General features: G+C 44.0%; 1 protein-coding gene across 4 annotated transcripts in view; it reads left to right on the forward strand.

The window, feature by feature from the left end:
• The window catches only part of NHSL2 (NHS like 2), a 283,564-nt gene that overhangs the window by 17,269 nt on the left and 241,061 nt on the right, over positions 1-25,234 (forward strand). The gene's annotated exons all lie outside the window — the stretch shown is intronic.

A 25,234-nucleotide genomic window follows, 5' to 3' on the forward strand; every position in this document is an offset into this window, starting at 1 on the left:
GCCTCTGGGGGCGCCAGCCCGCGCCCGCTCTGCGCCCACCCCTCCCCCGCCCTCCCAGCCCCTCCTCGGCCCTCCCTTCCCCTCGGGGAACGAGGGGATCCCGTTTCCCAGACTCCACGCCCGCCGCACTCCAGCTGGAACTTCCTGCTCCTGGATCCGGTCGCGCCGTCCCGAGTGGCCATATGCCCTCGGGGTTCCCGGCCTTGGGGTTGGCGGCCGCCTTCTGGGGATCTTGGGGAAGAAGGCGGGGGGACCTGCGGAGGTCCCCGGGAGCTGCTGGGTCCGGACCGCTTCGGCGCCGCCCCCAGGCCCGAGGCGTCCTAGCCTTCGCGGAGTCGGGAACCAAATGGCCGCGCCGCTGGCGTCTTTGCTCCAGTCTAGGAGCTCGGGCACTTCGGAAAGCGCGCCGGAGCCGCCGGCCACCTACGCGGCGGCAGGAGCCCTGACGGCGGTGCCTACCGACTTTAAACCTGTGCAACTTCGCGCTGGAGTGTGATCGCGGCTCTCGCTCGAAGAAGTGTCTGAGAGCCCACCCGCCCGCTTCTCCCCGCGAGGTCGGAGCTGGTGCTCCAGGAGAGGCCGGAGGGTGTGGTGTGGAGGAGAGACTCTCCCCCTCCCAGCCGGCTTCTCTGACCCCTTACCCCTAGGGTCCGGCTGCACAGACTTGCTTGGGAGAACCGCTTAAAGCAACTGTCATCAGTTCTGTGATTCCTTTAGAAATCAGCCATGCCTGAGAAACCCAGTGGTGCCCTGGCTGAGCACGCAGGACTCGTGAGAGGCAGGAGGGCAACGCGAGCCCTTGTGCTTTACTACTTTGGACCCCAACACTTTGCATGGGGAATCCTCTCTCCATGGAAATGCTGTGATCCTTTAGAGTGTGGGACTTTTGGAGAAAGCAAGGGGATTGAATGTGCTGGAAATGACCGCAGCTGGGGCATGCCAGGTACCAGGGCCAATTGGTGCCACCAGGAAGTTAGGGGAGAGAAGGAGCAGTGTGGACAGGAAGTTTCAGATGGAGGCAGAATATGGCTACTGACTGACTTGTGATTGCAAGCCTCCAGCTGCCTTGGGAAAGAAGTGTCTGAGTCGGCCCCTCTCCATTGCAGACCTCACCTCCCTCCCACGCCTTCCATAGAATAGGTGTCATAGGCCCTGGCACCCCTCTTCCCAAAACTCTCTGACCTCTGATGTTGATGGTGGAGGTCACTTGTAGAGAAAATGAACTGGGTCCAGTGGGGAAAGGAAGGTGGAAGACACAGTTGACTGCCACATGGAATGTAGACATGGGACCAGAAATCTCTGCATGGCAGGGGAGCAGGAAAGTTGGGGCCTTAGGTCTGGTTAGTTCTCAGTTAACAGAGAGGGTAGGAAGGTCATTGTTGATTTTTTTTTCTGGGGTCCCACTGACTACCAGGATTAGCCTAGGAGAAATTTTATAAGTCAGCTTGCGGAGTTATTTTCAGAATCCCCACACAGCTTGCAGAGAGCCACCTACTGAGTGCAGCAGGGTAAGTTAAGGACAGTGAGGAGGCTCTACTTTTCCAATTTGTGCCTTTCTGTCCTTTCCATGTGAGGGAAGGAATGGCTTCACCAAGTTGCCTTGGGAAAGAGATGGCTTCATGCAATGGAGAGCTTTTAAAGGAAGGGAGCAATTCTTCGGATAAATTGCATTGGGTTGGCTTCTTTGAAATTTGCAAGAGCTGGGAGAGTGGCTATCTCTCATCTTTGGTGTGGCTGCTTGCCTTTGAGAGTGCACCTATCTGCAGGCTCAGGTACTGAGGGGCCTGCTGCGTAAATGGAACACAGGCTACCTTAATTTGGCAAGAAGGTCTGGTTTTCCATTTTCTGGTCTAATGCCCTACCCTAGACTCCCCTGGAGGTTCCCACTGCACACTTTTCTCTTCAGGAATTTTGATTGCGTAGCACTTAAATTAGGCCTTCTCAGCAATGATCTGAGCACAAGTGCCAAATGCAAAGGGAGCTGGGGCGCATAATCAGTGCACCACCTGGCCACCCCTTTGTCGCTCAGGCATAAGCTTCAACAAGGTGTTCAAGCCGGTTGCATATTATATTTTGACCCCAATTAAAAATGCTTTTTTTTCCCCACCAATGTCAAGGCTTGCTCTTTTCTTCCCCGTGTCTTTTCCTCCTAGCTCCTACTCCATTACTGACCATTTTGCTGGTGGTGGGCACTCCCAGTCAGTATTTTACCCTGTATATCCTCTCTCTGGCTGGATTTCCCCCAGATTCTTGCTCTAGCTGTTTCTTTGGTCATGAGGGCAGGAAAGAACTGGGAAGGAAGGTTTGGAAGCAACATGGGCAGAGTGAATGACACCTGACAGGCCAGCAGTTTGTAGCCTCCTGTGGGGACAGCTTGGCTGCCACCTCCGGACTGAGTAATGACAAGTCAGACTGGCCCATAGCCTTCAGGCTTGCGGAGACCAGACTGCAGGCTGGGCCAGGCAGGGGGGCAGCAGGGGGAGGACAGGGAGAGGAGAGGGAGAAAGACAGAGGAGGAGAAAGTTGATGCTAAAGGAGTCCAAGGTGTTTCTCTCCACAATCAGGGGTCGTGTCCCCACCATCTTCAAGGTTACAAGGGTGGGACTGGGCTGGGCTGGTTGCCTGGCAACACCCTCTTCTCCACTGAAGGCTGTTCTTCGGTAACTTGAACCCCTTTGAGACTGCCCCAGAAGCTCTTGTAACTGGTCTGGGGTGGGGGATGGGGGTTGGAAAGAGGAGAGGGTGTGTTACAGGACTGCACCAGGCTCCTCTGGTTGTGGATCTGTGGCTGTTGCCGCACCCTTGGCATAACCCTGCCTATAACTTGCATTTTTCCTCGCATCTGGCTTTGAATGTGACCCGCTTTATTGCTTTCGTGTCCTGGATTCTGTACTCTTCATCTCAAGAATGGCATGGTCAAAGCCAGTGGGAAATAGCTCCATTCCTGCCACCATATGCTGAGTCAATCCAAGCTTTCCAATTTCTCCCTCAGACATCTATTTAATGTTTGTAGGTGCTTGAATGATAATTACAAAAGCAATCAGGCCATTGGCCTGGGGGTATAATATCTCCTGTGCAAGCAAGGAAGTCACTGAAGCACTAGACAACTGCTAGGTATGTTTAATAACACTGGGGAGCTATCATGTTACACTAGCCCATGAACTTGCTGTGGGAAAGATGCTCTGTTCCTTCTTGCAATGATTTTGGCTTGAATACAGCCAGTTGGGTAGATGGTGGAAACTCCCTCTTCATCTTTATGTAAAATTCCTGCCTCTTGATTTTCCAACTTTGTGGCAACTCTGGCTCCAAATCATAAAGGACAGCTGGTTTATGTATGTTTAAATCATAATTCCAGTGTGAGGGGAGACTGTTGTAAGTCTATATGGAGATGAAGAATGGAAACTGCGCCTCTAGACTGCAGCCAGTTTACCATTAGATGAGGTATGGTAGACCCTGAACCTGACTGTCATGGCTACTGAGGAGGGGCCTGCTTGAGCTGGATGGAGCAGGAGGAACTTGGGGGACTTGGAACAGGCACTCTACCAGGGCTCAGTTTTGTGGCACTCTACCAGGGCTCAGTTTTGTCTCTGTCCTACATGTCAGCCCCAGAAACTGTTGGGACAGTTGGCTTGACAGAGTGGGGAGGGGGAGCAAGCCCATTTTCTTTTAAATACCATGAAATTCCTGGTCTGCTTCATGGTATTTCCATGTGTTGAAAACATCTTCCCTGGAAATTTGGACACCGAAATGTCCACTAGAATTTCCTCTGCTTTAGAAACAAGAAATTTAATCTTCTCCGTTTTTTAGATACATCAACAGCTAAAGTGATAAAAGCATCAGGATGACGGAATAGTAGAGTAACAGGAGAGGATTTAAATTATAGCTCTTGGGCTCAATTTTGATCTTTATGGAGTTGATTAGGTGTCAGGAGGAGGGTGGTGAATTTGCATCATTTGTCCCTGTACTTCTCTGGCTTGGGTGGAGTCAGTTTATACTTTGTGACACCAAAAATTCGGTCATTAACCATTATGCGCACCATAATACTTGACTACTGAGGCCCAGAAAAAGGAAGGGACTTGTCCAAAGGCACCCAACTGGATCAAGACCTTTAGTAGCCCTAAGTGCTGGAAAGATTATAGTGCCTCTCCATACCTAATTCCAAATGAAACAATATTAAACCTTCAAATAAAATTTTATTTTAAAAGATTACTCGAAGTTCCACCTGTATGTTGAAATTAAAATGGCTTTTTATTAGATTCTTTCATTCTCTCTCTTTTTTGTACTCCTGTTGTTGGTGCCCTAAGCGTGGACTTAATCTGCCCCTTGGGGAATGTGGCACTGGCTAAGTCACACAGCAGGTCAGTGGCATGAGGCCTTGATCTAGAAGCCAGGGCTTCTGCCATCCAAGCCAGTGCTCTGCCCTCTTCAGGGATGCTAAGTTCAAAGTCAGTTGTTCATTGAGAGTCACTGCCGTGGCGTTTTTTCTAGCTGGAACTTGTTCAGGATAAGGAGTAACTACTGCTACCTTTGGGAACTGAGGGATTCTCTGGAGAACAGGCCTCCTGGGGTTTCTTCAGTTGGGACTTGGGGGGTGAGATGGAGGTGGAGGGGAGGAAGGAAGGTCAACCTTGCATCATGTAGAGAATAGATGTAAGGCAAGAGACTCCCTTGTTAAAACAGTCTCCTTTAAGCTTTCAGTAGGAAATAGCCTTGGAAAAATAATCTTTAGTTGGGAAGGGGTGGCTGGGCTAGTGACCCTGACAGTCTTCTGAAGGTCACCTTTCCATTGGATCTTTCCCTCACAATCCTTCTGTCATCTTTATACTTGCTATTCTCCCTAATAGCTTTTAATCCAACTGTGGACACTTCTTATCACACACCCACATCCTGACTATTTTCTGTTATTACAGCAGAGCTTGGTTGGCATTTCCAAAGGCACTTTTATTAAAAGCCAAGGGGAATGAGAAAGTAAAATTATTACCAAAAATGTGTTTAACATACGTGTTTCCAAAGTATGGATTTATTATTCTTCAAAGCTTAAGTAGCTTAACAGGCTTACTCGCTTTGCTGCTCTATATGCCCTTTCTGAGGGACTCAGATCACCTTTTCCTCAGATCATTACTTTCTAACTTTGAAGAAAGGGCACAACTTTGGGTCCTGTCTCCTCCCTGCCCCCAACCCTTGTGCTGGGTTTTAGAGACCCACAGGTAAATAAGACCCAGTCTGTTCATTCGAAGAGCTCCCAGTCTGCAGGGGTTGATGCCATCTTGTTTCCCAGCACATCAGCACAGGGTGCCTGGGCATCCGGTCTTCTTCTCTAGGTGGGGGAAAGAAGATAACCAGAATCTGGACCCCAGTTCACACCCCATAGGATTTTCCATTCAGTCTGGTTCGGGGTCCAAGGATGGAATTTGGACTTTTAGAATTCCCTATGGTAAAAAAACCAAAAACCAAAAACCAAAAAACCCAAACAGTGATAGAGTGCTACTGTGAATTCAGCAATGCTTTTACATGAATTTGTAGGTTTAAAATTGATGACCTTGTCTTCACACATAGGCAAAATAGTGCTTATTCAGTAGATGAACAATGCTTGGTGGATCTGCAGACTCATGGACGTCTTGTGATAACTCCTCCAGAGTTATCTAGATGGCCTTCTAGAGTCTTCTACCCTCTGTTGGGAAGCACTGGCTTAACCTTCCTGATTCAAGCTTTCAGCTCTTCCCTGCTCCAAAGAATTCCATGATTTCACTCAGATAAGCTCTCACTGAAGTTTTCAAGTTAGAGTACACAGGATGGCAATGTCTTTTTCTCACTTTATTTATTTACTTTCTTTCAGTTTTATTGAAATATAATTGACATACAGCACTGCATAAATTTAAGTGTACAGGATGATGATTTGACTTACATACATCATGTAATGATTAGCACAATAAGTTTAGTGAACATCCATCATCTCGTATAGATACAAAATTAAAGAAAAAGAAAAAAATATTTTTCCTTGCGATGAGAGCTCTTAGGATGTACTCTCAACAACTTTCATAACACACAGCAGTGTTCATTATATTTATCATGTTGTACGTTACAACTCTAGTACTTATCATATAATTGGAAGTTTGTACCTTTTGACCACCTTCATCCAATTCCCCCTCCCCTCGCCCCAACCTCTCTGGTAACCACAAATCTGATCTCTTTTTCTGTGAGTTTATTTGTATGTTTTTTGAAGTATAATTGACCTACAGCACTATGTTAGTTCCTGGTGCACAATATAGTGATTCCATATTTCTATACCTTACAAATTGAGCACCATGATAAGTCTAGTTACCATCTGTCACCACACAAAGATATTACATTATTATTGACCATATTTCCCACACTCTACACTTTATCCGCACAATACTCCTTTATTTTGTAACTGGAAGTTTGTACTTCTTAATCTCCCTCACCTATTTCACTCATCCCTCCCACCCCCTCCCCTCTGGCAACCACCTGTTTTTTCTCTACATCTATGATGCTGTTTCTGTTTTGTTATGTTTGTTCATTTGTTTTGTTTTTTAGATTCCACATATAAGTATAATCATATGGTATTTGTCTTCCTCTGTATGACTTATTTTACTAAGCATAAAACTCTCTAGGTCCATCGGTGTCACAAATGGCAAGATTTCATTCTTTTTTATGGCTGAGTAATATTCCATTGTATCTATACACCACATCTTCTTTATCCATTCATCTGTTGATGGCACTTAGGTTGCTTCTATATCTTGGCTATTGTGAATAGTGCTGCAGTGAACATAGAGGTGCATGTATCTTTTCGAATTAGCGTTTTCATTTTCTTTGGAGAAATACACAGAAGTGGAATTGCTAGATCGTATGGTAGTTCTATTTTTAATGTTTTGAGGAACCTCCATAGGATGGCAAAAACTTAATGGACAAGGCTACGTTAATAATGCCACAAACAGGAGATGTGTGGATTGTGTTTGCACAAGTAGGCTTGCACCAAGGTGCTTTGTATGTGAGGCAGTGGGTCTGATTGTGTACAAACCATTAGGCTCAGTCCTTTACCTTGGGAGGTTTGAGCAATCTCTGTCCATCCCTCCTCCCTTCCTGCCATCCCTCCCTCTCTCTCTTTCTAAAATGTAAGCTCCTCAATAGAAAGTAAACATCTTTAGGGCAGAGATTTTATCTTTTTTTACTGCCATATCTCCAGTCCCTAAAATAGTGCTTGGCACTTAATAAATACCTATTAAGTTCTTCTTTCTAACCACCACACATTTATTGAGCACCTGACTCTGGGCCTGGCCCTGTGCTAGCCTCTGAGGATATAGAGCCAAGCTAGAATGCAGCCCCATGGTCCAGCGGGGAGAGCCTGGAATCATCGTACTGCCGTGGAGGCAAGCTTGGGGGTCATCGGAAGGCAGAGGAAGCTCACCTAATTCAGCTCAGAGGCTTGGAAAAGCTTCGGGGAGGATGTGGTGTCTGAGTTCTGAAGGATGATCTGGAGCTGGCCAATTGAAGAAGGAGGGGGAGGGAATTCCCGGCTCAGAAGGTAGCCTGTGCTAAGCCCTGGATATGTGAGAGGGCTAGTGTGGGGGAGGAACTAACTCAAGTGATTCAGGAGGAGAGGGTGCAAGGCACCTCCTGACTCAGAGTGAGCCCTCAGGGCTCGGGTGGGGGGGCTGTAACATCCTGTTTGCTGACCAAGGAGCTGGATACTGGAGAGCCTTAGGAAGGTCCAAATGAAGCTGTAATAGGAACTGCAGATTTTCTTGATCTACGTTCAAGTTTTCATTATCCTTGGGCAGATGAGACTTGGGCGACCTTGGCTCCTCCCTGCTTTGCAGAGCCAAGTCCTAGGTCCCCCTAAGATGTCCAGGCCAGGAGGCACTCCACGCCACAGTGAGACAGAAGGAGGGAGAGAAAGCAAGAATCTACCTGCCTGGTGTGTCCCCGGCTGTGTGGATCCAGTTGCATTCCAGAGCAAAATATATTATTCATGCGCCTGCTTTTTTGTGAGTGGGGACATTTGAGGTTTGACTGTATGTTTTATTTTATTTTATTTTTTCTTTCTAAATAGCATAGATTCTTCAGAATGGTCTGCAATTCATCTAGGGGAAAATCAGAAAAATATTTTTTTCCCTTGGAAAATGGACTCAAAGAGGAGATGAGTTTTAAAAATGATTCAGCTGTTTTTAAGTGGAATCATTTGCTTCTGAGAACAGTGTAATTAACTGCCTGGCAATTTATAGTCTGATTCCCAGTATCTGCGAAGTAGTCAAACTCATATTGTTCTCCCCAACCAGCAGGCCCTGAGGGGAGTGAGGTCTACTTTACCATAAAGCCTTGGGCGCTCTCGGCTCTCGCTGGAGGCCATGCATCACAGCTGTCAGCAATTCTAGCGGTGTTGTTATATGCTCTTATCCCCCCTTGACCCAGTAATTCCATTTCCAAGACCTTATGCTAAAGAAATGATCAGATATTGTGGGGAAAATGTTCGCGGATCCTCACTGCATCTTTTGGTTATTTATACTAACCCCAAAATGAAAACAACTTATTCAGTAATATGGGTGTGGTTCTATAAATGTTGACAGGTCTATGTGTGGTACAAATCTAGGCAACTAAGAAAAATCGTGCTCGAAATAAATATATGAGGATATGTGGAAATGTGTGAAATAATGCGAAGTGAAAAATCAGGGTATTAAATTGCATGTATGATATTATCCAAAATAAAGCACATACATAAAAAAGAAGCTGGAGGGGTATGTGCCAAAATGTTAACAATCGTTGTTATCTCAAGGTGATAACAATGATAGCAAACGATAACAAAGATAGCAGTGGTTATCTTTATGAGATTATGGGAGCCGGTGTTTTTTCTTTTCTTGTAGCTTTGTGTATTTTTCAAAATTTCCTAAATGAACATGTATTACTTTTAATAAACAGAAAAACCAAACAATGAATGACATATTAAGGAAAAGGATCTTGGGATTTGGCAGCAGCACCTGTGGGTTTAATTCTGACTTGCCCAACACTTATAAGCTGATTTGGGTGTCTCAGAACCACACTCCCTCATCTTTAAAAGGGGGTTAATGCTCCCCAGTTCAGAAGGTTGTCGTGAGGATCCAGAATAATGTATGGAAAATGCCGGGCCCATATGCTACAATCCTGCTTATGATCACTAAATACTAAGAAAATGAAATTCCACAAAACCTTTTGAAATCCCTGGATGGGGATACTGTCAAGATGAAGTTATAATGTTTCCTAAACAGCTCCGAATTGCAGCCATTCTTCCCTTTTGCAGAATATGTAAAGAATGCCTGCCTGTGTGCTCACGGAGGACCCAGGGCTGTCCGCTCGTCTCTCCCAATCTGAGGATTTTCCTTTCCTTTGACCCCTCCCTTCATTCTCCCCCACTGACATCTGTTCACTGCCTCACCAACCAAGGGGGCAAATTCTTTGGAACTGAAGCCGAGGCACCACCGAGAGTTCTGGTAGATCTGAGATGTTTATTGTCACAGAATATGTAGTGCTGGCTGACCACGAGGACCTGCCAGGTTGGGACGCCAAGGAGGGGCTTTAATGAAGCAGCAGAGGATAGACGCAGGTCGCACAGCTAGGCAGCATCCCCTGCCTTGGGGCAGAGCCCTCATCCAAATGTCCTGCTGGCTCTCTGTTCACCTCTTCCCTCGGGATGGCTTCATGGCTTCTGGCTTGGCTCACCAGTTTTACAGAACCAGCTTGGTTTATGGGTGAAGAAACACCTTCTCACAAAACTTCTGGGGCCTCAGGATGCTTCAGTGACGTATTTGGCAGCTTGCCTGAGGGTCTGTCTCTCACCAGCATGGACTTGGAGCCAGTAAGCCCTAATCTTACAACCAGGCAGCCTCAAGGTCATGGGCACACCTTGGTAGTGTCTACAGCATGCCCAGACCACCAAGCAATTCAGTCATCTCCCTGAGTAGAATCCTTCACACTGCTTGTCTGGTTGCACTTTTTATTTTTAAAATTAGAGTAAAAAATATAGACCCTGGCTGCAAATCTGAATTACTTGGAGAGCTTAAAAATGTTACTAATGCTGTGGCCCCACCCCATACCAATAAAACCAGAATTTCTGGGGGATGAGGCCCAGGAACCAGGATTTTTAAAAGACCCCCAGGTGATTCTAATGTGCAGGCATGGGTGAGAACCACTGTTGTGGTATAGACTGTTAAAGCTGGAAGAGACCGTCCAGAGTTTGAAAAACTATAATGTATTTGTGGATAATGAGCATGAACTATAATACAGGCTTAGATTCAAGTAAGAGACAAAATACGACCTCATGGATGAACTCATAAGCAGTAATAATACCAAGTTAGATAATACACTTTAAAAAATTTTTAATAATGCATTTTATTTAACCCAGTATATCCAAAATAGTATCATTTCAGCGTGCAATCGATATTAAAATGATTAATGAGGTATTTTACATTATTTTATCTTTTGTACTAGGTCTTCAAAATTCAATGTGATTTGACACTTACAGCACATCTCAGTTTGGGCTGGCTACCTTTCAAATGCTCCATAGCGCTATGTGGACAGTGGCTTCCATATTGGACAGCACCATTCTAGGGCATGGCCTTGTAGGCCAACTGGTCTTCTGTATGATAAATTATTTTATTTTTTAAAAACTGGATAATACACTTTTTAAATTTTATAAGAGAACAGAGGAAATTAGAAAGATGAAGCCATTTAATTTTATTAATAAAAAGAATAACTATATGTTAAGGTAAAGTTAAGCATCTTTTATTTTACATTTTTTGCTTATAACACGTCATCAACAACCACTGACATTTTAGGCGAGAACAATACTTTTGTTTTCTTATGTTGTAGTTATTTAATATCACTCTTGATGTTACTGGGTTGGATCCCTACATGAAGTCAACCTCAACTTACCTGTCTTTGCAAAAGAATATTAAGATTCCACTATGCACAGGGTTGTTGGAGTACAGGGAAGAGGAAGGAAACTTCCACTTTGTAATATTTAGTGTTCCAAATTAGGCTATGCCAGAAATCATAAATAGAAGTTGAAATGGTTGCCTCTGAATCAACATCTAGATTGGACTTAGTGCTTTCCTCAGTTCTCTTACGTGGCACACCATTTCATGCAGGTAGATTATTACGTTAATGACAGTGCATAATAGTGAGAACAACTGTATAGATTGCTGTGTTCAGTATTTTTAAACCCATATCTGTTATACTTCAACAAATGCAGTTTAGAAGAAAAAGTATTTCTCTTTTTATCCCCTCCACGATCCCAATAGAAATAGAGTTTTAGAATGTGAATCTAGGCCAGCAGCTGCCCAGAGAAAGGAAGAGGACTGGTCTAAAAGCGTCTCCAGGGTCGGTGGTTGCACTGACTTCGAGTACAGAACCTCTCCTGTGGCTATTTTGGGGTCCTGAGGCATCCACTTAGGTGACCCTATCATCAGCCCCTGAGAAATGCTGGGACAAGGGTGACAAGGGAGAGGGGAAAACTTTGGGAGGCCACTTTTAGTATCCCCTCTCCCTGCTGTGATCAGAGGGAAGAGATACTAAAGGCAACCCTTCCAGTTTGTGTCCCCAGCAACAGATGATGCTGAGGATAACAAACAAGGCATCAAGAAGAGGCAGCAGCATCTTCAGAGGAATCTGGTTCAGAAGGCTGAGAAGTGTGTTTTGAGGAAGAGTTGCACTCAGAATGGTGCGAATTAAACAAAAAGTTTATGAAAAAGTTTGGGAAGAGTCCAGCTCCCAGGAAACTTTGCTCTTAGGAGAGACTCATGTCTTGAGGTTTCTGGATAGCTAAGTCTCACTGTATTCCAATTTCTAACCTGTTTTACCTCTTGGAATAACGCGTTACATAAGTTTACTCCCCATTGTGAAATAGCACAGTGAAATCTTTTCCCCCATAATTCCAAAGTAATGAAAATGGTAGATTTAGGAAACAAATGTTAGTGACTCGCACAGAGGCTTTACATTTTGTGCCTGTAGTTTCAAAACTATCTGCTGCATGTGGGGAGGGGGTGGGGGGAGGAAGATCCAGTGAAGGTGAAGACTCCTTTCATTCCAGTTAGCATGTATTGAACTCCTGTTAGATGCCAGTGGGAGCTGGTAGTATATATGGCAAATAGGTGTCCCCTCGAGGAAGAGGGATGGCAAAAAAGGTACCTCCTCTGGATAGACCAATGAGGAAAACCCACTCCTTTTGGTGGAACCGTTAGACAAAGGCACATTCTTTGAGCATAGCAATTAGAAATAGTCACTTGTTTTGGTCATAACTATTTAAAAATAGAGCATCCTCTGGGTGGACCAATTTTGAAATAATAATTAATAATTAAAGTCCACGTGCAGTCAGACAGGGCATTGGGCTTGGTTGAATTTTGTCCCCAACTTGAGACCCCTTGGCAGGGTGCCCTTGTAGGAATACAACTTGCACAAGAGTACAGGTGGTCCTATGGTGCCCGGGGCCAGGCCAGGCACCAGGCATACAGATGTATATAAGAGCTAGACCTTGTTCTTGAGAAATGTATAGACTCCCCTTCCTAACCCCCATCCTCTTTAACTCACCCCATCTGCTGCCAGCTCCACCCATGCTGCATTCTGCCTGGCAGAGCTTCTCTTTATGGTGACAAAACGTCTACCCTCCAGATGCACGGGCTGCTGTCTGCTGTTAGCGGGGGCTGTGCTGCTTCTGCCTGAGGCTCCAGGCTAAATGTCTACTATCTATGATGAACAACTAGGGCTAATTGTTCGTTGTGAGGGCTTGTTGCTTCTAGGTTCTAGATGGGAAAATATAGACAGCATTTCTTCAATATCTGTTTTAAAACTTGGTTGTGTTCTGTTTAAATGTGCTTTGAAATGGTGAGTTTAGGCAGAACTGAGCTATTTTTTGCCTTTAATTTTCATATTCTTTAATAAAGGAAAGCAGTTTATCTCTTAATCTGGTGATTTAGAGCTGGCTTCAAGGGCTAATTCCTACCTAGCTCATTGTATTAAGATTGTGCCAGGCCCTGTGCCAGGTATTGGCGACACTGAATTCATAAGACCTACCTTTTGCCCTTGAGTCTTGATATTTAGTTGGGAGGACAGTGTGGAGGGAGATAACCTCACTGCAGGCTGCTGGGTCTCAGGTGAAAAGCATAGAGCACAGAGGCAAGGAAAGCTTCCATAGCCTTTTTCTCTCTTGTCTTCCTGAAAACTGCTATTCATCCATCCATCCAGACATTCCCTCATCTTTACAGCCTCCTCCAACTCTCTCTGCTATACTCCTGCTGTGCTTTGTTCACTTTTGAGACCCTTGGTTCCTCCATGTGGCCCAGCTTGGGAGAAGATCGTTGAGGCAGAGACTGCCAACTATGTACTGAACCTTCTTGAGTTCATTTTTATTTCCTTTCTTTTACCACCTCTTGAAAGTAACATGACCCTCTTCTGTGAAACTTGGAAGAACAGCCTGGCCATTCCTGGCCTCAAGATGAACTGTTAGCTAGAAGATAGCATTCTCTCCCGAGAAGAGTGAAAGCCTGTTTCAAAGCTTGTGGGGCTTTGGAAATAAGGTAGAACTACTGTGGCCTTCAGATCCTGATATGTTCAGATGAGTTTGAACTGTTTCCTCCATCCCAAGGGACATCAGAGTTATATTAGGTGGCTGTGGGCTAGTGACAGGCCTTTAGAGGTAGAAAGAAGCCCTGGTTATGAACCTGGCTAATTTTGCTCATTTTGCCAAGGGATAATGCCCAATTTCAGTATTTGCTAATGGGGTAATTTCAGTGTTGAGCCTTTTTTCTCCTTGTCAGGAGGATCAAATGAAATCCTATATGGAAAAGACTTTGTAAACAAAAAACCACCCCCCAAAATGTTATATATTGTCATCCTTGAGAACAAAGACAGTGGCTGACTCATCCCTTTTTCCCCAGCATCTAGTTTGGAAGTAGGCACACTGCAAATGTTTGTTGAATGACTAAGTGGCCTAGTAGGAGATAGGTGTTTGTATTTCTTTTTTTTTTTTCTAGGGCTCTACCTTTAATACCAATAATAATAATAACTTTAATGATAATTTCCCTAATTATAAAAATAATACATATTTGATGCAGAAAACTTGGAAGTATAGAAAGCACAAAGAAAAAAACAATAAAGCAAAAATCCTTCTTGGTATCAACAAGGTATAATAATTGGCTACATTCTGATGTATATTCTTCTAATATTTTTCCTTATGAATGTTTCATTTTTGTTTTCTAAGAAGAAGTTATTGTAATGCATCCATCCTTTTATAGCCCTTTTCAAATTAGTGTATCATTTAAGAATGTTTATATCATGTAAATCATATATCTGCTAAGGGGTTAACATCCAGAATATATAAAGAACTCCCCACAACTCATCAAAGAAACCAAAACCTGTTTGCATTTCTTTAAACCTTTCCATATTATCTAATAAATCTGCTGTATTAATGCTTACCCTTACCTGTTTTGTAATTTCTGCCATTACCAACACTGTGAAGCCTGCAATCAGGATGCACCGCTGCCAAATCGACAGTGGTGCCTAAGCTATGATCTTTTTCTTAAGGGTTTAGGTCTCCCACCAGACTCCTCAAGGGTGGGGGTTGTGTTCCCCCAGTGCCTTGGTATCCAGTAAGTGCTATATACATCTTTGCTGGCTGACAAACAGGGAGAGCTAGTAGCATGTTTTTGCACTTCTATTTGGCTAATCAGATCAGCCCCAGATATCAGAAAGTGACAGATGTCACAGCTAGATTACCCCACCTTACTTTTGCACTGAGGTGATCCCGTCTTTTTTAAAATTAAAGAACCTTTGGACAAAAAAAGCCATGGCCTTTATTATTATTGTTAAGAGCTTACTATGTGCCTGGCAGTATGTGAATCATCAACTCATTTATTCCTCACAACGATTCCATGATAGTTACCATTATTATCCCCATTTTCTGGATGAAGAAACAGGCTCAGAGAAGAGGAAATAATTTGATTAAGAGTTGTGGAGTAAGTTGAGAATCCAGAATTGGAACCCTTATGGATGTTCTCAGTCACAGTGAATGGGGAGTGAGCTGTACTGAAAGTGAGGAGTAGGGAAAGAAAGTATTTCTACCACCATCAGGGAGGAGCCTAGGTTGGGGTAAGATCAGTTGGGGGACTTTCTAGTGGGACCCAGGAGATTCAGCAGAACTATATTTGGTAGGACTAAAAAGAGAATTAAAATTTGGGGAGTGAGACAGGAAGAGAAAACAGAATATTGAATTTTTTTCTGTGAAGTTAGCTAGCATTTTTGTATTTCTTTCTATTTTATGAAGCACTTTTACATATGTTGTCTCATACAGCCCTCATGACAGCCCTGTGAGTTATTACTCCTATTTAAGAAATGAAAAAAAAAATAGATCCAGAGACATTATAACAGACTTGCCCATGGGGGCAAGTGGGAAGGTTATGAAGACCAGTAAACCATTCATTCATTCAGTAAACATTAATTGAGCATCTACTATGTACCAGGCACTGTTTTTGGTGCTAGAGATACAGCAGTGAACAAGACAGACAAAATTCTTTGTCCTCATGGAGCTTACAAGGTAGATAAACTATGATTTATTTCTTTTCAATTATCCTCTGTCAAGTAATAGATATTGGTTTGGGTTAAAAACCCAAACCTGTGCTTTGTTTTTTTTTTAAGAATTTTTTTTGAAGTGGACCATTTTTTTAAAGTCTTTATTGAATTTGTTACAATATTGCTTCTGTTTTATGTTTTGGCTTTTTGGCCCCAAGGCATGTGGGGCCTTAGCTTCCTGACCAGGGATCAAACCCGTACCCCCTGCATTGGAAGGCAAAGTCTTAACCACTGGACCACCAGGGAAGTCCCTTGGCTGTGCTTTAGAATCATCTGGCACATTTTGAAAAAAACACTGATGCCTGGGCCCCACTCCAGACCAATTAAATCAGAATCTCTGGGAGTTGAAGCCCAGGCATCGGATGTGTGTGCATGTGTGTGTATGAGTGTTTTAAACTTGCTCCGGAGGGTTTTTTGTGTGCAGTCAAGCATGAGAAGCACTGGTTCAGAGCAGTCTCAACCTTGGCTTCTCATTAGAATCACCTTGGGAACTTAAAAATATATATATACCAATGTCTGGACCTCACCTCTGGGCTGAATTAAATTAGAATCTCAGCGGTCATGTCCAGACATTTTTATTTTATTTTATTTTATTATTGAGGTATAGTTGATTTACAATAGTGTGTTAGTTTCAGGTGTACAGCACAGTGATTCAGTTACATATGTGTGTGTGTATATATATATATATATATTACATATATGTGTTACATATGTGTATGTATTCAATTACATATGTATATATACATAGCTATATAAAACTGGGCAACACAGATGGGCATAAAAGGGCAGGATCAGAGGGGAGGACTCAATGGCGTCTGACTGTGAAAGTCAACCAGAGGGAAGAAGAAACAAAAATGTGTGCCTTGCAGATCAAAAGCATCCAGGGACAGCAGAAAGTGAGCTAGAGGAAGGCAGCCTACCAGTTGGCCTAGATCTCTTTGCAACTATAATTGGTCTGCGCTGGCAGAAGAAAGATGATAATGCTAGCTGTTGAGAGGCAACATAGTTAGCATAGTTGTTAAGTGCAGGGACCCTGAGACCACCCTCCTGGGTCTGAGCCCTCACTCTGCCATTTGCTTTCTTTATGACCCTAGGTAAGCAGCCTGACATCTCTTTGCATTAGTTTCCCAAGCTGTAAACTGGGGATCCTTATAATAATACCTACTTCATAGGCCTGTCATGAAGATTACAAGCTTGGCACATAGTAAATACTTTTACACAAACATTATAAAGAATGATTTGGAGTAAGTGTCCAGCACCCTACTTGTATTTGCTCCCTAATCTTTACTTTGCATGAAGTAGGCACTATTTCCCCAATCTTATAGATGAAGAAACCAAGGCACAAAGATGTTGTTACTTGTAAAAAAAAATGACCTAGTTAGTAAGTCACAGAGCCAGGATATGACACCAGGGGAATTGATTCCTTAGCACCCACTCAACCACAGGACTATACTGAGTAATGACACAAGCCTTTATCTCCGTCTTGATGCCCACTGATAAAAGCTGGGCCCGGGGGATGCTGAAAGGAATGAAAACCTGGTCCTGCCTAGAAGAGTTTACACTGTAGTTGGGGACAGCAGACATATGTATAAGAAGATAACCATAAAAGGTGCATCATGCCTGGTGCCAAGGGACTTCAGAGAGTAGCCAGTGACAGCTTTGTCATGATGCCTGGCTTTGGATTGGGTCCTTGACAGGCACAAGGAGGGACAGAGGGAGCTGTATGAGCAAAGGCAAGGAGGTAAGGCTATGGATGGCATTTGGGGGGGCTGGGGAAGGCACCTTTTCTCCTCTACCACATTGTAGGGAATCCGTGGGAAGCCCCTCAAACTCAGTGCCAAGGTCAGGGGGTGCCTAGTACTACTGGGCTTCCTTCTGGGGATGTCATGGAAGCAGACAGTGCAGAAGCATGTAAACTCAGGCTGTCACAGGGACAGGCCATAAGAAGACCATCCAGTCCAAACCTTTCATAGCCAGATGGGGAAACTGAGGGCCAGAATGGTAAAAGGATCAGCTGCAGCAAGCCAGCAGCAAACTGTGCTTGGCTTTGTCAGGCTGATATTTCTGCCATGCAATGATGCATAACCATGCCTGGGCTGTTTACTGGAGACATCATTCAGTAGCACCCAAGTCTACTCCTCTAGTACCCAGAAGTTGTTTTCACAACTTGCTTCCACTGGGAATTTGGGTTTAACAGATACACACTACTGTATATAAAATAAACAACAAGAACGTACTGCATAGCACAGGGAACTATGTTCAATATCTTGTAATAACCTATAATGGAAAAGAATCTGAAAAAGAATATATATATATCTCTGAATCACTTTGTTGTACACCTGAAACATTGTAAATCAACTATACTTCGATTAAAAAAATTTTTTAAAAAAACAAAGAAATTCACGCTATTACCAAAAAAAAAAAACTTGCTTTCAAGTTTTCTGCTTCATTTAATTTCCTGTACTGTCATAGATTAAGACTGGCTTGGCAGACCTACCAAGGAGGCAACACAGGGCACGTTGAGAGGAAAACAGGGCAGGGACCTAATGTGAGAGTCACCCTCTAGGACTCGTTGCAGTTCTTAATCTTTTTCAGAATATTATTTTTAAATGCATTAGATAAAATAGATAGACTTACAAAGGAAAACAATTGTACTGAAATACAGTTATCAAAATATTTTTAAAAATTGTGATATGGTAATATATGTGCTTCTTTGAACACATTTTATAAATTTATTTATTTATTTATTTATTTTTGCTGTGTTGGGTCTTCGTTTCCGTGCGAGGGCTTTCTCCAGTTGCGGCAAGCGGGGGCCACTCTTCATCGCGGTGCGCGGGCCTCTCACTGTCGCGGCCTCTCTTGTTGCGGAGCACAGGCTCCAGACGCGCAGGCTCAGTAGTTGTGGCTCACGGGCCTAGTTGCTCCGCGGCATGTGGGATCCTCCCAGACCAGGGCTCGAACCCGTGTCCCCTGCATTGGCAGGCAGACTCCCAACCGCTGCGCCACCAGGGAAGCCCTGAACACATTTTAAATGACAAGATCTAGCAGCAGGTCTAATAATTACTGTAATTTTGAATGAGTGTAAGTGAAATTTCGAGATTCCTACAGCAACTGTAGCATGATATGCAAAGCTCTGTGATTTCTACTACTGATAAAGTCACGGATACTGCTCACACTTCTGTGGTATGTTGTCTACACTCATCATTTCAATTAGAGGGTAGTGGAAATAAAGAAGTAATTTTTTCACAGACCTCCTGAACTCTCTTCATGTAACTCTTGGGGGTCTGTGGACCCCAGGTTACGAATCCATGCCCTGAGGCAAAGCGGATGCTGGAGAACCAACCCGGTGTGGGGTCTTAATCCTGCTCTAGGAATTGACTTGGAGGAGAGACTTGACCATCTGGAAACTACATTCAAGATTGCATGTGTATGTGAACACATAAGTGGGTGGTTGTCATTAGTGCTACTCTCCAGGTAGTTCTGGCTCTCCTTCTCAGCCCCTTCTGGTTACGTGTGGCCATGTGACTAGCTTGGGCCAGTGAAATATGTCACTCTCTGGCTCCAAAACCTCTTGTGGCTCTTCATCATGCTCGGAATAGATTCCACATTCCTTACCATGAGCTGCAAGGCTATCTGTCCTGCCATCCTCTCTGACCTCGGCTCCCACCACTTTCACCCTGGCCACCCTGGCCAGCTGCACTGGCCTCATTACTGTTCCTCACCGAACTCATTCATGGCTCAGGATCCTTGCACTTGCTGTTCCTTCTGGCTGGAGCACTCATCCTGCAAGTCTTAGTGTGACTGGCTCATGTTTTGACCTTTAGAACTCACCTTCCCTGTTAACACCTTTTGTTGAATAACAGCTTTATTGAGATATAATTCACATACCATATGATTCCTGCATTTAAAGTGTACAATTCAGTGACCTTCAGTATATTCACGGAGTTGTACAACCACCACCACAATCAATTTTAGAACATTTTCATTATCCCCCAAAGAAACCATGCTTCCCTTAGCTGTCACCTCCCAATTCTCTATCCCCGCCCCCCTCCAGCCCCTGGTAACCACTAATCTACTTTCTGTTTTTATAGACTTATCTATTCTGGACATTTCATATAAATGGAATCATACAACATGTGGCCTTTTGTGTCTGGCTTCTTTCACTTAGCTTGATGTTTTCAAGGCTCATCTGTGTCATAGCATGTATCCATGCTTCATGCCTTTTTATGGCAGAATAATGCATTGTATGGCTATTGTATGGCTATACCACAGTTTGTTTATATACTCAGGTTGAAGGACATTTGGGTTGTTTCTACCTTTTGGCTATCGTGAATAATGCTGCTGTGAATATTCATGTTCAAAATTTTGCATAAACACGTACTTTCATTTCTTTTGGGTATGAACCTAGGAGTGGAATTGCTGGGTCTTGTGGTAACTCTATGTTTAGCCTTTGAAGGACCTGCCATGCTGTTTTTCACAAAGGATACACCATTTTACATTTCCACCAGCAATGTACCAGGGTTCTAATTTCTGCACATCCTTGCTATTTCCCTACATCCAATTTGTCCACATCCTTGTTATTTTCCATGGTTATTTTTTATTGTAGCTAGCCATCCTAGTGGGTGTGATTGATATCTCATCATGGTTTTGATTTGCATTTCCCTAATGACTAATGATGTTGAGCATCTTTTCATGTGCTTAGTGGCTATTGTATAACTTTTTGGAGAAATGTCTATTTAAGGCTTTTGCCCATTTTTGAATTGGGTTGTTTGTTATTTTGTTTTGGAGTTGTAGTTCTTTATCTCTTCTGGGTATTAATCCCTTATCTGACATATGATTTATAAATATTTTCTCCCATTCTGTGCATTGCCTTTTTAATTTTCTTGATAGTGTCTTTTGATGCAAAATTGTTTTAAAATTTTGGTGACATGCAGTTTATCTGTTTTTTCTTTAGTTGCTCATCCTTTTGATGTCACATATAAGAAATCATTGTCTAATCCAAAGGTATTCAGATGTACATTTATATTTCCTTCTAAGAGTTTTATAGATGGGCTCTTACATTTAGGTCTTTGATCCATTTTGAGTTAGTTTTTGTATATGGGGTGAGGAGGTAATTGTCCAATTTCATTCTTTTGCACGTGGATATCCAGTTGTCCAAGGATCTTTTGTTGAAGAGACTATTCTTTCCCCATTGAATGGCATTGGCACTCTTGTCAAAAACCAATTGACCGTAGATATACGGGTTTATTTCTGGACTCTAAATTCTATTCCATTGATCTATGTGTGTGTCCTTATGCCAGTAACACACTTTTGATTACTATATCTTTATAGTAAATTTTGAAATTGGGAAGTGTTATTCCTCCAGCTTTGTTTTTCATTTTCAAGATTGTTTTGGCTCTTCTGGGTCCCTTGGATTTCCACATTAATTTTAAGATCAGTTGGTCCATTTCTGCAAGAATGATTAATTTTTGCACAGCTCTTTATTATTTGTCAAGGATATCCACATTCATTTACTCCTTCAACAAATATTGACTGAGCACCTGCCACATGCGAGGCACCATGTCAGGTGCTTGGGGACACCATGGTGAGCAAAGACAGCCATAGCCCTTGCCTTCAGGGCCCTAAGGATCTAGTGGAAGAGGCATACATTAATCAAATAATCACCAAAATAAATTGAACGTGAGTAACAGAAAGAATTGACCTAGTATCAGAAGAGCAAGAAAATCTTTCCTGGAGAAATAAATGATTGGGAAGGTGCCTGGAGCTGGAGGGGGTTTGGGAAGAGTTTTCCAGGCAGCAAGAACACCATGTCTGAAGGCTCTGTGGCAGGAGGGAGCATGGTGCGTTCAAGGAACTGTAAGGAAGTGAGGATGCTGAGGCACAGGGGAATAAGAGAAAGAGCAGCATTAGATGAGGGAGAGCTGCATGAAGATGACCAGTCCCACGGGATCTTGTGGGCTGTTTGGAAGAAGTCCTAAGATTTTATCCTGAGAACAACATGAAGCCACTGAAGCAGAGAAGTAACATGATCTGGTTTTGATTTCCAAATGCTCCCTCTGGATGCTGTGCAGAGGACGGACTGGAGGGGGTTGGGCAAAGAGCAGAGCCAGTGAGGGGGGTATTACTGTAGTCCGAGAGAAAAGTGATGGGGTTTTGCCGAGGGTGGCGATGGTGACTCTGGAGATGAAGTGGACAGATTCACATGTGCAAAAGTAAATGAGGAGGGCTTCCCTGGTGGCACAGTGGTTGAGAATCTGCCTGCCAATGCAGAGGACACGGGTTCGAGCCCTGGTCTGGGAAGATCCCACATGCCTCAGAGCGACTAGGCCCGTGAGCCACAATTGCTGAGCCTGCGCGTCTGGAGCCTGTGCTCCGCAACAAGAGAGGCCGCGATAGTGAGAGGCCCGCGCACCGCGATGAAGAGTGGCCCCCACTTGCTGCAACTAGAGAAAGCCCTCGCACAGAAACAAAGACCCAACACAGCCAAAAATAAATAAATAAATAAATAAATAAAATTTAAAAAAAAAGTAAATGAGGTTTTAGAGACAGCATTCAGTTAGGGAGGCAACAGGATTTCTGGCCTAGGTGACAGTGTTGGGAGGGGTCGTCTGCATCAAGACAAAGAACACTGGAGCGTGGGCAGCTTCAGGGAAGGGGGGATCAGTGTTATTGAGTTTGAGGTCCCTTGCAGACATCGTTGTTATTTGATCCTCACTCTAAATCATCCTTATGAGGAAGGTATAAAACTCTTGTCCTCATTTTGCAGATGAGGAAACTGAGTACCAGGGAAGTTATCATGGCTTGCCCGATGCTGGGCAGCCAGTAATTGGCAAAGCCAGATCAGAATCCCATTACTCTAAGAACAACCCGCTGCTCTTTCTTTTCTCTGACATCAGAGCTGACTCAGTAGAAAGGTCCGTCCCAAATATTTTCAAATAATCAGAGAAAATCAATGCTACGACTTCTCCCCCCGCCGCCCCCCCCCACCACACCCAGTGTTTCCCAAACCTCAAAGCCTACACTCCCAAGGAATCCTTGGCCTCCTTTCTACAAACTTTCATCTCCACAGCATTGCTACCAAGCCCCCTCCAGGAGTGTTTAGAACTCCCAAGTCCCTGATTCCTTGACTCAGATTTGCTGTCCATGTACAGAGAGCTGCACTGCCTCCTTTCCCAGTGACAGTCACCCTGTCCAGAAGACTTCCTGCTTCTCTGCTGTCTTATACTGGTCCCAGAGGTGTCCAGTGGACTCTGTGGTTGTAGATAAGGGTCCTCTGTCAGTTGTCAATATATGGAAAGCTGAAATGCTGAGACATTGAGCCAGAAAGTAAATGACCGGAAAATTAGCAATGATGACAAGTCAAGGTGTACTCAATTTTTTTGTCATGTCAAGTAGAGGAGTGTGAGAAGAAGGAATTGAACAAGTGGCAGGAATTGGGGTGGAATGAGAAACTAGGAGAAAGGAAAATAAATACGTACATAAATTCAAGGAGTAGGAGGAAGACAGAATAAAGCGGTTAAAGGCATAGATTGTGGAGGAGACATCCTAGTTTCAAATCAGGGCTCTGACATTTACTAGCTGCATGATTGTAGGCAAGTTACTTAATGTCTCTAAGTGGAGATAAAATAGTCCTAACTTTATGGGGTTTGTGTAAGGATTATGGAGAGAGCATGCCTGTGATGTACTTGCCGCAGTGCCTGGCATGTGAAAAGCACTAGATGACTGTCAGCTGTTATTTTAATGGTACAAGCCTTTCCTCATTTCTCCCGCCTCTGCTTCCCCCAGCTGCTCCCAGGCAGGTTCACTGTGGCCAACTTGGTTCACCATACCAGCCCCTGAGCCAGTCCTGGGTGATGCAAGGAATATCCCATCAGCTTCAGCAGACCCAGGAGCTGGAGAGCCTGTAACAACAGCTGGGGTCCTGCATTGGTCCTTGGGCATTCTTGCTGCCAATTTGTTGTAAGTTCGGGTACCTCCAAGAGTGACCCTTGGAGATCCATGTTGCCTCTAAGTTGTTTCCTCTTCCCCTCCTCTCCTTCCCCCAACGCTGCCACCCCTACCATGTTGATTCCTACTCCCAACTTCTGCACAGTCACCCTGCTTTGTACTTCAGTCCTGGCCCACCAGCCCACCCCAACTGGACCAAGGTCCTGTCCTCTATCCTGGTCTAGGTACAGATTGCCTGACTGCTGAGCAGTCTGCCTGCTTGACTTACTTCATCCATGTGATGTCCCTGCCTGAGGTATATGTAACCAAGTCTGTTCATGGTACCCTCTGAGCATTGTGCCCACTCAGCCAGCTCCCCTGTCCTTCGAGGACAATTATTGAGAGAATCCTTTGGGGTCCCAGATTTCTTTAGAAATCAGCTGAAGCCATAATGCTTTCCCCAGAAATATACATGACTTCAATGTATCAGTCAGGATAGGCTCAGTTATGATGAAGTAACAGACAGTATAAAATCCTCACTTATGGGAACTGTGCAAGGTGGATCCAGGGGAGAGGGCTCTGTTCATCATAGTCACAGTGATCCAGGCTGGTGGAGGTTCCATTCTGGCTTTTTGTTTATTTTGGCCACGCCGCACGGCTTGCGGGATCTTAGTTCCCCAACCAGGTATTGAACCTGTGCCCTTGGCAGTGAAAGCACGGAGTTCTAACTACTGGACCGCCAGGGAATTATCTGGAAGTTCCATTTTGAACACGTGCCTCCATAATTGCTGTGACAGGAAAAAAGGGCATATGATGTGATTTATGTTTTTAAAAGATTCCCCTAAGTGCTGTGTAGAGAATGGACCGTGAGGCAGCAAGGGTGGAAACAGATAGACCACTGAGGAGGCTTGGTCTGGGTCAGAGGTGATGGTGACTTGACCCACACTGATGGAAGTAAAGGTTGGGAGAAGTGGAGGGATTTGGGGTATATTTTGGAGTAAAGCGGACAAGATTTTCTGATGGATTGGATGTGGAAAGTAAGGAGTATAAGAGAGTCAAGGATGACTGCTAGGTTTTTGGCTTGAACATGTGGGTAGATAGATGGTGTCCATTCTTAACTGACATTGAACCTCAGAATCCTTGAGTTTGTCAAGACATACCTCATGATAACTGAGAGGAGCCTCAACTTGCAGTTCTTTTAGGGTGCACCTCCAGCTGTTTTGTAAAGATTTAACTGGCAGGACCTTTTTTGTTTTTCAGGAGAACTCTTTGATAATGGACACACATGCCTACACACACATGCACACCCACATATTCACAAACACATACACATCCTAACCACGTACACCACTGCAGCATCTCTTTCTGGACCTCCTACATCAGTAGTCCTGGGGGTCCTTCAGGGTCTCTAACATGTCCTTGCCAATATTTTTTTTTCTGATAGGAATGAACGTTTTGCTAATGGTTTTTAATTAGAAAACAAAAACAATAGCAGCACCCTCTCGGGGCCTCCTCCTGTTTTGCTTCTTGGAGGAGGTCAGCAGCAATGAGTGACCTTAGTGGTTGGAAGGACCTTTTACCCTGTCAAAGTGGTTTCCAGCCTTGGGAAATGTGAAAAACTGTACTGGTTGCACATTTATTAAACCAAATGTTCATAGTCCAAAGTAGCAATCTGTGGCTAAGGATAATTGCTAAC

The sequence above is a fragment of the Balaenoptera borealis genome, assembly GCF_965194805.1.
Source record: "Balaenoptera borealis genome assembly, chromosome: X".
Classification (NCBI taxonomy): Eukaryota; Metazoa; Chordata; class Mammalia; order Artiodactyla; family Balaenopteridae; genus Balaenoptera; species Balaenoptera borealis.